The following is a 15971-nucleotide window of genomic DNA, read 5'->3' as shown; positions in this document are numbered from 1 at the left end:
GTAACATGGGAGCGTCTGGGTAGATTGTAGACCAGGCGGGCCGCTGCGTTCTGAATCCTCTGAAGAGGGCGGGTTGCACATGCTGGGAGACCAGCCAGCAGCGAGTTGCAATAGTCCAACTTGGAGAGGACAAGTGCTTGGACTAGCAGCTGGGTGGAGTAGTTCCTTTGTTCTCCCTTGTGGGGAGGGTTCTTTGTTCTTTATTGCTACGTGATACCTTGACTGGGCGATATATGGTTTGTTTTGTACCCAATGTATGTTGTCAGTGTTTTGCCGTTTGTTTAAACCCTGGGGGGAAGGGGGATGCCTGTAGGTAAGATGCCCATGGGCTTACATTCCACCCGTAGGAACTACTCTGTCTATACACCCTAGGTAAGACACTGGGCGGACCACCCCCTGTATTGTTTTGCTTAGGGCGCCTTGTTTGTGTGCCAGATCAGTTCGAGTGTTGGGGGGTAGGGAGTTAGGACAGGTTAGGGGTGGGGATGTTACATCTTTGATTTCTTTGTTTTGGTCCTGCTCAGCCCCTTTCCCCCAGCATTATCGTTAGTCGCTACCATTGCTATTTTGTGTATTTGCGAGGAGGAAATAAACTCCCTTTCTTTTTGTTACCCCGGTTGTTCTATGTCCTCATTCTCCATTTTCCTCACTCTGGTTCCGCGGTACATTTGCGGCGGCCCGTTACGTTTCCCTGCCCTCCAGGGATCCGTAACAATGAGCATACGGTCGGAACAGCACCTCTTTAAAGCAACAGCTTCTTGGCAAATCCTGCTTTAATTTGTCCAAGGTTTTCAAAACTGTCTTTGGTGAAATGGTTCGAGCAAATGAATAATTGAGTGTCGAACTTTACAGGGATCTTCTCATAGACAAACATCAGCCATTCCGTTGAGTGTTTGGTTCCTTGGGAAGACAATGAAAAGTGTCAGCATTCCCTGTACAGCCTGGAACACTGCATTTACGGCCGAGGTCCATTTTCAATATCATTGAAAAACTTCCAAACTTTCTTCTTTGTAATTCCCGTGGAAGTGCACAGAGCAGCGCGCAGCTAAACTAGTGTCTGAGATCTACGCAAACCCTGAGATTGGGGCGTGACAAAGGTACAGACCAGAGCCAAAAAAGGTGATTCACGTCACAAATTTGGCTTTTTGGAAACCGACCGTTTTACAGCGGCAGTTTCAAATTATGAGATTTGCATAGGAAAGAGGTGTCCAAAATTCCTCTCAAAGGATCTGGCTATGTATCAGGGCAGTCCAGTTTCAACCCATCTGTAGGAGACATTACAGATGAAGAAATAGGGAAGTGCTACGAGAGGTATGAGGATTTATTGATGGAAAGGTGTGAAATTGTAGCAAAGGTTGTTGGTTAGTAAAGGGAACAGTTTTGTCAACTTTACTCTTTCAAGGTTGCTTTCTGATATTACTTATTTCTAATTGGGTGTGCTTTGCCTTCGGCAAGGGCACAACCTTTGTTCTCTCACATATATATTATTGGGTGTGCTTTGCCTTCGGCAAGGGCACAACCTTTGTTCTCTCACATATATATTATTGGGTGTGCTTTGCCTTCGGCAAGGGCACAACCTTTGTTCTCTCACATATATATTATTATTATTATTTTTATTGGGTGTGCTCAAGCCTTCGGCGAGAGCACAACCTTTGTTCTCTCACATATATATTATTATCATTATTTTTATTCTTTTTGCCCCCCTAAAACTCAGTCAATATTTGGCCTACATAGACAACGTAGGTGTCAAAAGTTTCGTCTTGGTAGCGATTGAGTTGCTTCTATTGGAATTTACGTTCCGTTGCATGGTTTAAGCTTAAGTTAAGTTTTTGTGGCGAAAAGTGAAGCTAACGGTGGCTAATTTGCTAGCCACAGTCACTGACGTTACTAACGTCACTGCGTCACTAACGTCACGAAAACACGCGTGACTACCTTTGCCAGAACATTTGTTTAGCATCTGTTAACTTGGGGGAAAACTAGGCTAACTATAGCTTTACTGCAAGGCAGCTGCAGAAACGCCACAAGAAAAGAGGCCAGGGTGATAACTATTTACTCATTTTACTTTGTGATATGACACACAATTGTGATGTGTAATGTACAATATAAGCTGATATTATTAAGGAAGTACATCTACTTTCGGAAACAGTAGTCTACTATTTCACTGAAGTATTAGCATCATGACATTAGCCTGTGTTGCCCGGGCAACACATACTACAGTGGTCTATGATGTAGCGTTATCTGTTTTCAATCGTTAAAATAAACATTCCTCACATATACATTTTCGTTGTAGGATTTATTCTGACATTAGAAAACGATTTGTTGGTGAAATTACCATTACCTGTGGTTTCAAACCAGTGTAGCTCACTGCAACGCTGTAGCTTACGTGAGACACACTACTGTACAAAAACATCTACACTAAACAGCTGTTTAGGAAGTCAAACGACAGAACGTTGTTCGGTACTCCCCTTACTTAAATCAAAAGTCTATCTAACTACTAACCTGAACTTCATTGCCACAGCCTAAACGTTGTCAATCTGTTCATGAAAATAATTAATTTCAGCTTAAACCGTACAACGGAACGTTAAATCCAATTCAACCAACGCAATCGCTACCAAGACGAACACAGGAGTAGTCTACTACTGTACCGTAGTAGTACAATTTACCGGGGCAGCTTCTCCACACAGGGCTATATCGCATTTTGCGTTGTTACTGACAATGATCGCTACCACTGAGCTTTTTATGAATGAGCGATTTTCCACTAAATAAATGTCAAGCTTATTTACGTTTTGGGGGGCATATTTTCAGTTAGCAGATGGTACTGTTTGAATCGCGATTCCATCTTCTACTGCCGGGTAACGTCGTAGAATAATCTCCAAAGGGGGTTCTTTATTAATGAATGAATGCAATGAGTAGGCTAAATGCCTGAAAATATCATGAGAAGGGAAAAACTTAAAATGACGTTTAAGTCATAGAGATTAGGTCAATTTTTACACCGGTCTGCCCAATTTATTCGTTTTGTTTCAACGATGAGGCTGCCTCTTGCAGGGGAAATGAGAAGACATCTATTTCATTCTACACTTCACTCGTATTTTCAGTTGTAAATGAGCAGCAAAAAAAAAATGCTTTTAAATCTATGTCATCTTTATAAATAATAAGTATGCATTTTTATATAAAATATACAGAAATATCAGTTGTAAAAATGTCATTCAAAAACGGACCCCTGTGCAACCGACGCAAGCACACCCTACAATTTCCCCAGAAATTGTACCCTCTCTAGTTCCATAATAATATATCGGTTATAGGTCCAGGTACGGATAGGGAACTGCCTGGGTCCGGACCCGGACCGCGGTCCGCCAATTAGTGACCCCTGACCTAGGTAAATAAACACTCGACGAAGACTTCCACACAGACGGTTTCTCTAAGGTCGTTTGACAAAAAAAACATTGCGCCACCTACTGTTCTGGTGGTGAATTGTTTTCAGCACCCACAGCCTATGGAGAACCATAAACGCAGTCTATCCGTCCGTATCCGTCCGTATCCGTAAGCCCGCCCATCCGTAAACGGAGTCGGAGAAGCATATTGCGGGCTTTACCCCTTATTGGCCGGCCCATTCAAATATGGGTCTAAAAAGACCCATAAGACCCGCCTTAATATCTTTGCCGTCCAATCACCGATTTTATTTCTGAAAACTCCCAGATACTCATGACAAGTTAAGCTCAAGTACATATCATTGGTTAAGGGGTTACTGGGAGGGGAAAATAAATGTATCGTCTGCAACGGCAGCCATTGTTTTTCGAGGCGGAGCCAGAGCGGATGCCATGGGAGATTGCCTACAGTGTTAGATTTACAGCTTCGAATTGAAATCTGAGACGATATTCTGAGTAAAGACAAGTTTATTAATATGTGTTGTCAATATTGTCAATTAAAAGTCTAAACTTTTTACTTACAAAGAATTTGTTTGTGGGAGTGACTGCCTGCCTGTCCTGCCGGACAGTAATGACGTTAGTAGCACTGTTTAGCCTCGATTTGAGCAGATTTCTAAAAAACTTAGAAAAACAACATTAACTAGCTAGATTATATACACTGTAAGCTAAATGTACATGCCTTGTTTGGCCAATTCGGTCGATTGTGGAAGAAACTCCAACGTTTTTTAGTTATCGAGAGGAGTATCCAGCCATAGCGCTAGCTACTTTTGGGGCAGAGAAATTTCGGTTTCCCCATGTTTCCACGTGTTTCCATGTAGTCACTAGAATGGTCATAACTTTTAATCAAAATATGATATTTCTAATCTGTCTTCTGTTCTACATTGCCCACAGATTTGTGGATATTCCACCTGCTCAAAGTTTTCCTCCATCTTGTAATTAAAGTGGTTAGAAATGTTGTCTGATGAGGTATGGTGGATGGAGAAGTTTTTGTAAAAAATGGCTGCCTGAAATCACCTTGATAAAATATGATTTGCCTTAAGTAATCATATATTTATTCACATCATAAAAATCCCCTAGTTCTGTTCTTCAATATGGTGTCAACAGTTAAGGTGTATGATTTAATATCATAAAATGTGCATATTAACATGAATATCATATTTCAACAGCATATGGAATGTTTGGAATGTTGGCTTAGGCAGGAAAAGGTTAAGGTGCGTGTCCACTACAGCGGAGCGGGGCGTCGGCTTCCAATTCATCATCAATGAAATCGGGCGTTGACGTTCGCGTAAGGCATTGTGGGAAAACGAGCAGAGCGGAGCGTTGCAAGTTGGATTTTCTGAACTTTATGTAAATGAGGAGTGTGAAAACACTAGCATTAGACAATCGGATTGGTTTCTTGTAACGTAGCAACTGTTGGTCATGGTAAAAATTTATAGGTTTTACAATTTCAAGATGGAGGAGAAACTTTTCGTATGTGTCTGCATACCCAGTTCTGTTCAGAACAAAGTTACTAATGTGACGAGCCTGAATTTAAAGATTACATTAAACTAAGGGCCAATCCCAATACTCCCCCTTACCCCTTCCCCTTACCCCTAGCCCTTGGCCCTCGAAACTGAGGGGTAAGGGCTACATATCCCTAAGAAATGGGAAGGCCACTTGGTTACGGGTACGTCATCTAGCACGTATCGATATCTCCAAAGAAAGTAGTGTTATGCACTGATATCAAACGAAATTCGCTGCTAATGGAGTTTACTTAAAACTGTAGACATGCTAGTGAGAGAAATGCGGGACTGTTGTGCAAATCAGCACTGTAACATTAGCGTAGCAAACTAGCGATTTTTAGGAACGTTTAAATTAGGAAAATGGTTGCAAATATATATGTACAGGACTGTGTATAGCACAAAACAATTTTTTTGTCAATTAATTAAGACAAAAATATTACATTTATCGGACTCTGGATGATCTCGCCGCCATTGTTGCCGGTCGCGCAGTATTCACATAGCCCTAGGTTTCAAGTAAGCTCCCAATCTTACTTGGTTTTAAGGGGTGTATACCCTTTCGTCCTAGCCCTACCCCTAGCTCAAAAAGAGTATTGGGACACCACTAGCTCTCACGTGAACGTGCAAAAGTAAGGGCTAGGGGGAAGGGGTAAGGGGGAGTATTGGGGGGAGTATAGCCCTAATAATGCATGGTGCAGGGTTGCCGATGTTGTCAGTGTCCCTAGTGTGTTTTTATACTTTTAAACTTTTATACTTTTTCTTGTCACATTACGTGACTGTTCTGTGCCACTGTTAGCTTGCTAGCCCAGCCTACAAATGACTGGTTGAGTGACAGTGGCGTAACATTTATTCTACTGTAATCTTGCACTAGTAAAAATTCTGTATTTTTACACAAATGTTGTGTAAAAGTGGTATTTTGATCGATATTGTGAGTACATGAACCCAAATCTGCACGCTTGGCCATGACTACAACAGTGACCTTCGAGAACTACAACTCTGTATTAACTTGTCTAACACGCCCCGAGTGTGGTGTACTGTGGGAAGGCAAGCGATGCAGAGCGCTAAAAACGCTGCAGTGTGAACGCAGCGTAATGCTTCAGTGAGATAGTAGACTACTGTTTACGAAAGTAGATTTACTTCCTTAATAATATCAGCTTATATTGTACATTACACTTCACAATTGTGTTTCATATCACAAAGTAAACGTAATGTAAATAAAAATAGAAGCAACTCAATTGCTACCAAGAGGAACCGTTTGACACCGACGTTGTCTATGTAGTCCAAATATTGAGGGATCCTTAGGGGTGGGAAAAGAAAAAATAATACATAATAAATATATTTGAGAGAGAACAATGGTTGTGCTATTGCCCAAGGCTTGAGCACACCCAATTAAGTGTGTTATTTGTAACTGCAGAAAATGTTGACTGGGTTCTGCTTTTCCGCTAAAATGTCTTTTTATTAAACGAGCGAGTAGATGATAACATAACTCACTTTATTGACGCTAGCGCCAGCCATCTGCGTTGGAGTTATTGGTTAATGGAAGTAGCGTTGGGGTTAACTGCTTAACCCGTTAAGGAGTAGCTTCGCACATATGTGATCGTTCAAATTCGGGTTTCACAGCTTAACGTCGCACATGTGCGATTCTGAACATTCCAATCGACTATTTGCCGATGGACAAAAACTATATGACAAACGCTATAGTATGGCTTCAAAATGTACAATTAGGAGGCTAACAAGTAACACTAGCTGGTAGTAGCATTGGTACCAGTATTATGCTAGGTTGCTAGGTCACGGAAGCTAACTAAAGCTAACTAAAAAACGCTGTAGTGGACACGTACCGTAACCGTAAAAACACACTAGGGACACTGACAACATCGGCAACCCTGCACCATGCATTATTAGTTTAATGTAATCTTTAAATTCAGGCTCGTCACATTACGTAACTTTGTTCTGAACAGAACTGGGTGTGCTGACACATACGATAAGTTTCCCCTCCATCTTAAAATTGTAAAACCTATAAATGTTTACCATGACCAACAGTTGCTACGTTACAAGAAACAAATCCGATTGGCCAACGCTAGCGTTTTCACGCTCCTCATTTACATAAAGTAAATGAGGAGCACACAGAAAATCCAACTTGCAACGCTCCGCTCGCCTTCCCACAATGCCCTACGCGAGCATCAACGCCTGGTTTCATTGAAAATAAATTGGAATCCGACGCGCCGCCCGCTCCGCTGTAGTGGACACGCACCGTTAGTCAGTGTCAAAATGGATGTCCGCCAGTTTTTTAAGTGCCGTCAAGACAGCGGCCCTCCTCTTGATGCCAGCAAACAGCCTCGGCTACAAGCCCAAAGTGAGTGAGCTCGGAAAACAGTACTAAACTTCATGTTTTTGAGGTTAATTTGGGTCACAGACACAGTAGATTCATGCCACTGATACGTCTCATCTTTCCCAGCAACGCTAGCGCCCCCAGCCCCTGACGCTGGCCTGATGCTAGCTAGGTTATCGAAAAGTTGGAGCAAATTTAGAAATGAGCCGTTTCATCAATAAATAAGCACATTTTCAGCGACTACACTGCCCATTTCTCGTCACATTTTAATTCAGATGCTGATTTACACGTACCATTTAGCTGAAATATGAATAGTAAAAACGTATAAAAATGGCGGTCAAATTGATTCTGTTCGTCTTGTTGGTCACGGTAACCCCGCCCCAAGCGGTTCTTACTTCTAGACTGGAAATGTTTTGGTGCTACTTAAGAACCACTTTCCCTGGTTTGGAGCCGGTTCTTAGGCTGTCGAAAGAGAAAGAACTGGTTTCGAGATTAAGCATTGGTTCCGAACCAGCAGCCAAAATGCGTTGGTGGAAAAGGGGTACAAGACGAACAGAATCCTTTGACCGCCATTTCTATAAGTTCTTACTATTCATATTTTATCTAATCGGTAGTGTAAATCAGCATCTGAAATAACGTATTTTAATGTTTTGTCTGAAAGGGTTAGCCTATAGGCCAGGGCTCTTCAATAGGCGGCCCGCGGGCCGAATCCGGCCCCCAAGCAGCTTTGGACTGGCCCCCGGAGTGTGGTCCGGTAACCTCATTCAGTTCGTGACTATGACAAACAAATTAAAAAAATTCACTCGTGACCAGGGCCGGACTTACCATTTGGCTTGACTGGGCTCCAGCCCATGGGCCCCGTCCTGTAGGGGGCCCCGCCCGTTTACGTGCAGCGGAGGAATGAGCTATTAGCCAGAAAGCTAAGTTATGCTAGCAAGATTCATAGACAAGAACATTGTGTACGGTTGACAAACCGTAAATATGATTTGACAATATGTTTGACAAGAAGACTAGCTAGCTAACAAGCCATGTCATTGTCCCCAAATCAATATCAAGGTTTTCACAAACAAGGTATCGGCCATATAGCTCTACTTCATGTCTGAAGTAGAGGTAGGTTGACTAGCGAGGTGAATCGAATAAGATTTGAGATGAGCGGTTACGTGACACTGACTGACACAGTAAATTCAGAAAAAGAACATTTTCCAAATAGGTTAAAAGAAATATTGAAGTCACTCATTGTTGTAATTACATGTTAGCTTGGTAAAGTTTCTCAAAATTGTAAACGGAGGTTTTGACTGCGTGACTGCAGTTATTTTAATTATTGTTAATTATGTCAGACACTTTGTACAGGCTCATACCAAGGAAAGATGTTCTTTGCTCATACAACGTAGCCAGCTCAATAATTTAGAACGGTGAACAATTTTGCTGGAACTACTTGGCTGATTGGCTGCAGCCAATCAGAATCGAGTATTCACCCAGACTATGGTATTTTAGATGCGTTCGACTTCATGCAGCGCCGGCGTTGTCTGCATCCGCCTGCAGCCCGGCTGACTTGAAGCAGCCAATGGCATTCTCAGATTCAAGGGTGCTGCATGAAGTCAGTCCATGACGAACGCGCCTAATAACTTAAAAAAATGTTTTGTCATTGGGGAACATTTAGTCGTTGAATCGTTAATTCAGGAGATTCGTTCAAAAATGCTGATTCATGAAACAAGTGAAGTATTTGAGTAGTTGAATCATGCATTCAAACCAAGTTTTTTTTAATAATTCAGATTAATTAAACATTTTAAATAGACTTCAGCAATTCACATAAATAATGTTATTTTGTTTAGTTGTTTGTTCAGAATCGTGATCTCTAAATACATATAGTAGCTTGTGTATGTATCATTTTGTTCTATTTAAAGTCATGTATAGTTGGTAGGGCCCTAAAATGACCCCCACCGCCCTTAGTCTTCCATTTTTGTTAGTTAATTGCATTTTCTCCAATTGTCTGTTAATATGATGTAAGATTTTTGAATCCTTGGGCCTATGCGGCCTCTTGGGCATATGTTGTTATATGCACTTACAAAATATAATATATTGACTCCTTCAGTATGTTGTTGTAATTTCTTTATTTGTTACCGTGATTACTCATATCCTCCGGCCCCTGACTTTGCCTCAGTTTCAAGAACCGGCCCCAGCTCCAAACTAATTGAAGAGCCCTGCTATAGGCCTTATAATGTGACCGGCTACTTGACAGGATGTAGTGTGCTAAGCAGTCTTTTCTCCATTATAACTTCATTTTACAGACAGAGGTGAGACAGACAATGATGCAGAGAGCACAGAGAGAAGGGATATAGAGAGGAGGGAGATAGAGAGGAGAGACCAAGAGAGGAGAAGCTGAGGACGAAGGAACAGAGAGAGGAGAGACAGAGAGAGGAGAAGCTGAGGACGAAGGAACAGAGAGAGGAGAGACAGAGAGAAGAGAAGCTGAGGACGAAGGAACAGAGAGAGGAGAGACAGAGAGAGGAGAAGCTGAGGACGAAGGAACAGAGAGAGGAGAGACAGAGAGAGGAGAAGCTGAGGACGAAGGAACAGAGAGAGGAGAGACAGAGAGCAGATGCCACCCACACATTTGGACTGAAAAGCAACACAGTCAGTTTAAGCTAACCCTTGGCTAATTGTCAATGGTGATTTTCTTGGGTGTCATACTTGCCAAACTGTCAAATCCCTTGGAGTGTTTAAAGAGACGGGCATGTTTCTCTCGAATGAATGGTCGCAGACTAAAGTTACGTACAGCCGCAATGGCAATCACCAATATCAGCTTTCATGCTGATATTGGTGATTGCCATTGGAGGAGCAAAATCTACAAGCATGGGACATCAAAAAATCACAAGGCAGCAGAAAATACAATGAACACAAAAAACACAATTGATGTTTCCTTACAAAAACAAGTGGAGGAGGAAGCAGAGAAGACAGCCTCACTTTTTCGAACAGCATACATCATAGCAAAGAACAACAGGCCATACACAGACTACCAGGAGCTGGTGGTGCTCCAGCAAGAAAATGGTCTTAACATGGGCACCACTCTCCATTCCAGATATAGTGCAAAAGGTATAATTGATCACACAGCAAAGAAAATGAGACAGAAATCGGCACTAGTAGTGTATTTAATGTCCGTAATAAATGATGTGCCTACAGTTATATTCCTCGATTTGGTTGAGCTGGAAAGCCAGTCAGCTGAGAATATTATGGAATATTATGGCAATGGCATTCCCTTAACAACCAGTCCGAGGGTAAGACAGATAGACTCATCAGTGTTCTTTCATCATGGCAAATTTTGGCTGGTAAAGCACAGAGGAGCTACAGACACACGGATACGCCCCTGCAAGCTATCACCTCAAGTGGACAAAGAAGCACTCTGGGCATTGTTGTGATGTTAATTACTTATAGGCAGCTGGTTTAATGTAGGGAGCATGTCGAAACTGTTTTCCAAAGGCCCATCTGTACAGGAGATTCAGAGGGAATCTAGCCTGCACCAGGTTAAAGACTTTTCCCTTTACAGGGCTACATACAGTATACCTTCATGTGAGATGTAAGCCCATGTTCAATTCAACATATTATATTTGTTTACTTGTTTATCACCTGTGAGAATGTACTTGAACATTCTGCTAGAAAGACAAAGACAGGAGGATAATGCGATATCATTATGTACAAGTGCATTGCATTGGAAGCCCTGGATATGAGCCTTAATGAGCGACAGGTGTGCAGAAAAGGAGAACCTGGACAGGGTGCATCAGTGTGTAGGAGACAACAGAGACGCTATTGGTGAGTGAGCATTGCGTTTGAGGAGAGGATTTGTCTGTTCGGTTTGTTTCAATCAAAGTGAAAGTAAAGAAGCGCGTCTGTTTCTGGTCCGTGCGCTTGAGTTTAATTGCTTTATATGTACGTCTGCTACTGTTTATTCATTTGTATGTTTATGAAGTCTTTACTTTTAGCGGGGAGCTAATTGTGTACAGTCAGGTCCATAAATATTTGGACATTGACACAATTTTCATCATTTTGGCTCTGTATACCACCACAATGGATTTGAAATGAAACAATCAAGATGTGCTTTAAGTGCAGACTTCCAGCTTTAATTTCAGGGTATTTACATCCAAATCAGGTGAACGGTGTAGGAATTACAACACATTTGATATGTGGCCCCCCCCCTTTTTAAGGGACCAAAAGTAATTGGACAATTGGCTGCTCAGCTGTTCCATGGCCAGGTGTATGTTATTCCCTCATAAAGGGAGTTCGTTAATTCATTGACATGGAGCAGATAAAAGGTCTAGAGTTCATTTCAAGTATGGTATTTGTGTTTGGAATCTGTTGCTGTCAACTCTCAATATGAAGTCCAAAGAGCTGTCACCATCAGTGAAGCAAGCCATCGTTAGGCTGAAAAATCAACACAAACCTATCAGAGAGATAGCAAAAACATTAGTTGTGGCCAAATCAACTGTTTGGTACATTCTTAAAAAGAAAGAACGCACTGGTGAGCTCAGCAACACCAAAAGACCCGGAAGACCACGGAAAACAACTGTGGTGGATGACAGAAGAATTCTTTCCCTGGTGAAGAAAAACCCCTTCACAACAGTTGGCCAGATCAAGAACACTCTCCAGGAGGTAGGCGTATCTGTGTCAAAGTCAACAATTAAGAGAAGACTTCACCAGAGTAAATACAGAGGGTTCACCACAAGATGTAAACCATTGGTGAGTCTCAAAAACCAAGATCAACTTGTACCAGAATGATGGGAAGATAAGAGTATGGAGAAGGGAAGGAACTGCTCATGATCCAAAGCATACCACCTCATCAGTGAAGCATGGTGGAGGTAGTGTTATGGCGTGGGCATGTATGGCTGCCAATGGAACTGGTTCCCTTGTATTTATCGATGATGTGACTGCTGACAAAAGCAGTAGGTTGAATTCTGAAGTGTTTCGGGCAATATTATCTGCTCAGATTCAGCCAAATGCTTCAGAACTCATAGGACGGCGCTTCACAGTGCAGATGGACAATGACCCGAAGCATACTGCGAAAGCAACCAAAGAGTTTTTTAAGGCAAAGAAGTGGAATGTTCTGCAATGGCCAAGTCAATCACCTGACCTAAATCCAATTGAGCATGCATTTCACTTGCTAAAGACAAAACTGAAGGGAAAATGCCCCAAGAACAAGCAGGAACTGAAGACAGTTGCAGTAGAGGCCTGGCAGAGCATCACCAGGGACGAAACCCAGCGTCTGGTGATGTCTATGGGTTCCAGACTTCAGGCTGTCATTGACTGCAAAGGATTTGCAACCAAGTATTAAAAGTGACAATTAGATTTATGATTGTTAGTTTGTCCAATTATTTTTGGTTCCTTAAAAAGGGGGGGGCCACATATAAAATGTGTTGTAATTCCTACACCGTTCACCTGATTTGGATGTAAATACCCTGAAATTAAAGCTGGAAGTCTGCACTTAAAGCACATCTTGATTGTTTCATTTCAAATCCATTGTGGTGGTATACAGAGCCAAAATGATGAAAATTGTGTCAATGTCCAAATATTTATGGACCTGACTGTATGTTCTCTCCTTTTTTCTTAATGACCCAAAGGTTTTCAACCTACTCACCTACTAAATAAAAGTGAAAAAAGAGTTGAGTTGCTACCGTGTCCTCTGTCGTCGCCCTAGGCCTTTGTCAAGTTAGAGGCAGTCACTGACGTTACACCCAGATAACTTGACAATAGCAACTCACCAGGACACTTCACCAACTCTCCACTCATTCTCCTCGTACCATCCATTTAATTGGCTTTGACAGCCTCGGCAATTCCTCATTTGCCCTCTCAAGTCTATTACGGCTGCGGGCCATCATACACATTTAGTGGTTTTTGCCACCTCTTCTTCATCCCAGTCAGTCGCCATAGTTCTAGTACTAGGCTGAGGCTTCTCTCCTCAACGACTCCCCAACGTGAGGTCATCGCCGATTTGCGCTAATATGCTAATGCTAACACCAAAACGGGTCTTTCACACCATTTGGAGACACCATTTGGAGATCTTTTAAATGATATACATATCTTGAGTGCTTCATGTACCCATTAATCAACAGTAGTGTTTAACCTGCCATATGGCCTTTAAGCCAGTGCCTTTTATGCTGGATCGAGCGGAAGCTACCTCTCACTCGTTGGCGCTTCTCTCCCTTCCTGACGCTATTGGTAATGCGCTAATTCGGGACCATATTTATCCGAAACCAAAACAACAAATAGCACTCTACAGGTGCTCTTCTGACATGGAGAGCTGGACTTGCTCCTTCTGGGCACCTTACGCGGTCTTGTGGGGTCTTCAAGGTTTGGATGACTTTTGCCTGAGCCCTGGTCAGTGCTGCCGTAAATGTTTTCCTCTCCAATTTGTTTGCATTCTCTCTGGCTTGTGTTGCAATTTCTTTTGCTGACTTCTTAGGCCAATCCTCCACCGGCCATTTTAGGAATTCTGATCCATTCTGCCATGTGGAATCCTCGTCTAGATCTCCAGGAGTGCATCCTCTTGTGATGATGTCAGCGATGTTCAGTTCGCCCGGGATCCACCACCAGTCTTCAGTGGACCCAGCTTTCTGGATCTCACCCACACGGATTGCAAAGAAGGTCTGGTAACCATAGCTGTCCCTCTGGATAGCTTCCAGGACTGTTTGACTGTCTACCAGATGGAACCATCGATCAATCTTCATTCGACCATGCTTTTCTATGTATCTCCTGAGCCTTGCTGCAAAGACAGCGCCACAGATCTCAGCTTTGACCGCATCTCCTTTTTGATCCAGTGGCGTCAGCTTGGCCTTTGATTCCACCAACCGGACCTCAACTCCTCGACTTGTCTTCCATCTTGGGTATATCACAGCTCCATAGGTCTTGACACTACCATCTGAGAATGTTATTCCCCATGGCTCTCCTTCCCAGTCAGCAGGTGTGAGACTCCTGTGGAATCTGATCTGTCCAAGCTGTACATACTCTTGAAACAATCTGATGGCTTCCTCTCTGAGGCTCCCTGATAGTGGTTTGTCCCAGGTTTCTCTGGTTGATTTTCCGCCGCTGATTCTTGGAAAGCTTTTCTGACAATAATTGCCCCCTTCTGCTTGCTGGTGTAACTAAGCCGAGTGGGTCATATAGTCTGGCTACTTGGCTTAACAGCTCCCTCCTAGTGAGAGGGTTTGGGGTCTTGACTCTCACCTCCTCCTCGAGAAGATCCTTGCCCATCCTCATCTTCTTTTTCCTGTTGGAGAAGTTAACTGAGGTCATCATGTAGAGCCTGTCGTCCTCGACTTGGTACCCAATTCCCAGGGCTCTGTTGTCCTCATCTCTCATCTGGTTTGGAAGAATCAGGGCTTAACCCTTTCCAGCTATTTCACCTAATGTCCCCTCCTGCCTGACCGGACCCATGGTTTGAGAAAGAAGCCACCACCTCTCAAAATCCCCTCAACTCCTCCTGTGATTCTGTCCAGTTGTTTCAGGTCGTTGTGGGAAGTTAAGAGGTCGTCCACATAACTATCCTCCTCAAGAACTCTGCGTTCTTCCTCCAGGTGGGAAAACAGGCAGTCTTGCGGTTTCTCGCATTGCCAGTTGTGCGATACAGCCAGCTGGTTTATCCCCCATGTTGACTCTTGGGATGGCATATTCATCCATCTCCTTATCCTCACTGTCCCTCCAGAGGAATCTATGAAGATGCATTTCCTGCTGCTCCAACCACACAGAATTGTACATCTTCTTGATGTCTCCTAGAGCTGCGTACACACCTCTTCTGAATCTCAAAGGACAGCCCTGATTGGGTTGAGAACATCTGGCCCCTTCAGCAGAATATCATTCATGCTAAGCCCTCTGAACTTCTGACTGACGTTCCACACAAGTCTTACTGGGGTTGTCACTGAGCGAGGGTTCGGCGCCACCAGGTGGCTTATGTACCACACAGGCCCTTTCCAACTGCTCACCATTTCGTTTGTGAGTCTTATGGCTGCACCTCTTGCAACCATTTCATGGACTTGGGCTGCATAAGCGACTTGCCACTCTGGTGTCTTCCTCAATTGTCTCTCTGTCCTCAAGAATGTGGCCTCCACAGCACTTCTGTTGTAGGGGAGTGATGCAGGGTCCTCAGTCCATGGATATCTAGCGTCCCAGTGTGGAGTTGTCACATGAGCATCTCCCTTGACATAGGTGAGGCCTCCCTTAATGATTTCCAGTTCCCTCTCCTCCGCCAGGGTCATCTCTTTTCCTCCTGGTTGGCAGTTTCCACACCGACACCCTCCACATCTTGGTTCACAGGCTGCTCCAATGCTGTCCCATTGCCACCAGTCCAAGAACTCCCGTTTGGTAGCAGCTCTAGCAGCTCTAACTTCAGCCATGTTTTCCTCCCGCATCTGGATTGTCGTGCTGACAATCTCCTCGTATTTCACTGCGGCTGTTCTCATGGAGCGAGCAAAGTGGGCCTTGGACTCATGCGCTGCCACCTCTATCTTCTCAAACAAGGAGGGGTGTGCTCCGCCTACTGTTTTCCTGTTTGGAAAACTTTCTGTAATGGCAGAATTCTAGTGGCACTGTGTAGATTTGAATAGTCAAGAGATGGCAGTTTCAATAAATTTATTTTGCTTGTACAAATTAAGAATTAACAAAGTACTTTGTGATCAGTCATAACGAAGGAGGTGCTAGCCACAGGTCGTTCGCAAGAGTGATGAAGAACAACCC

This window comes from Osmerus mordax, chromosome 27 (genome assembly GCF_038355195.1).
Source record: "Osmerus mordax isolate fOsmMor3 chromosome 27, fOsmMor3.pri, whole genome shotgun sequence".
Lineage (NCBI taxonomy): Eukaryota > Metazoa > Chordata > Actinopteri > Osmeriformes > Osmeridae > Osmerus > Osmerus mordax.
Note: the sequence above shows the minus strand (reverse complement) of the source record.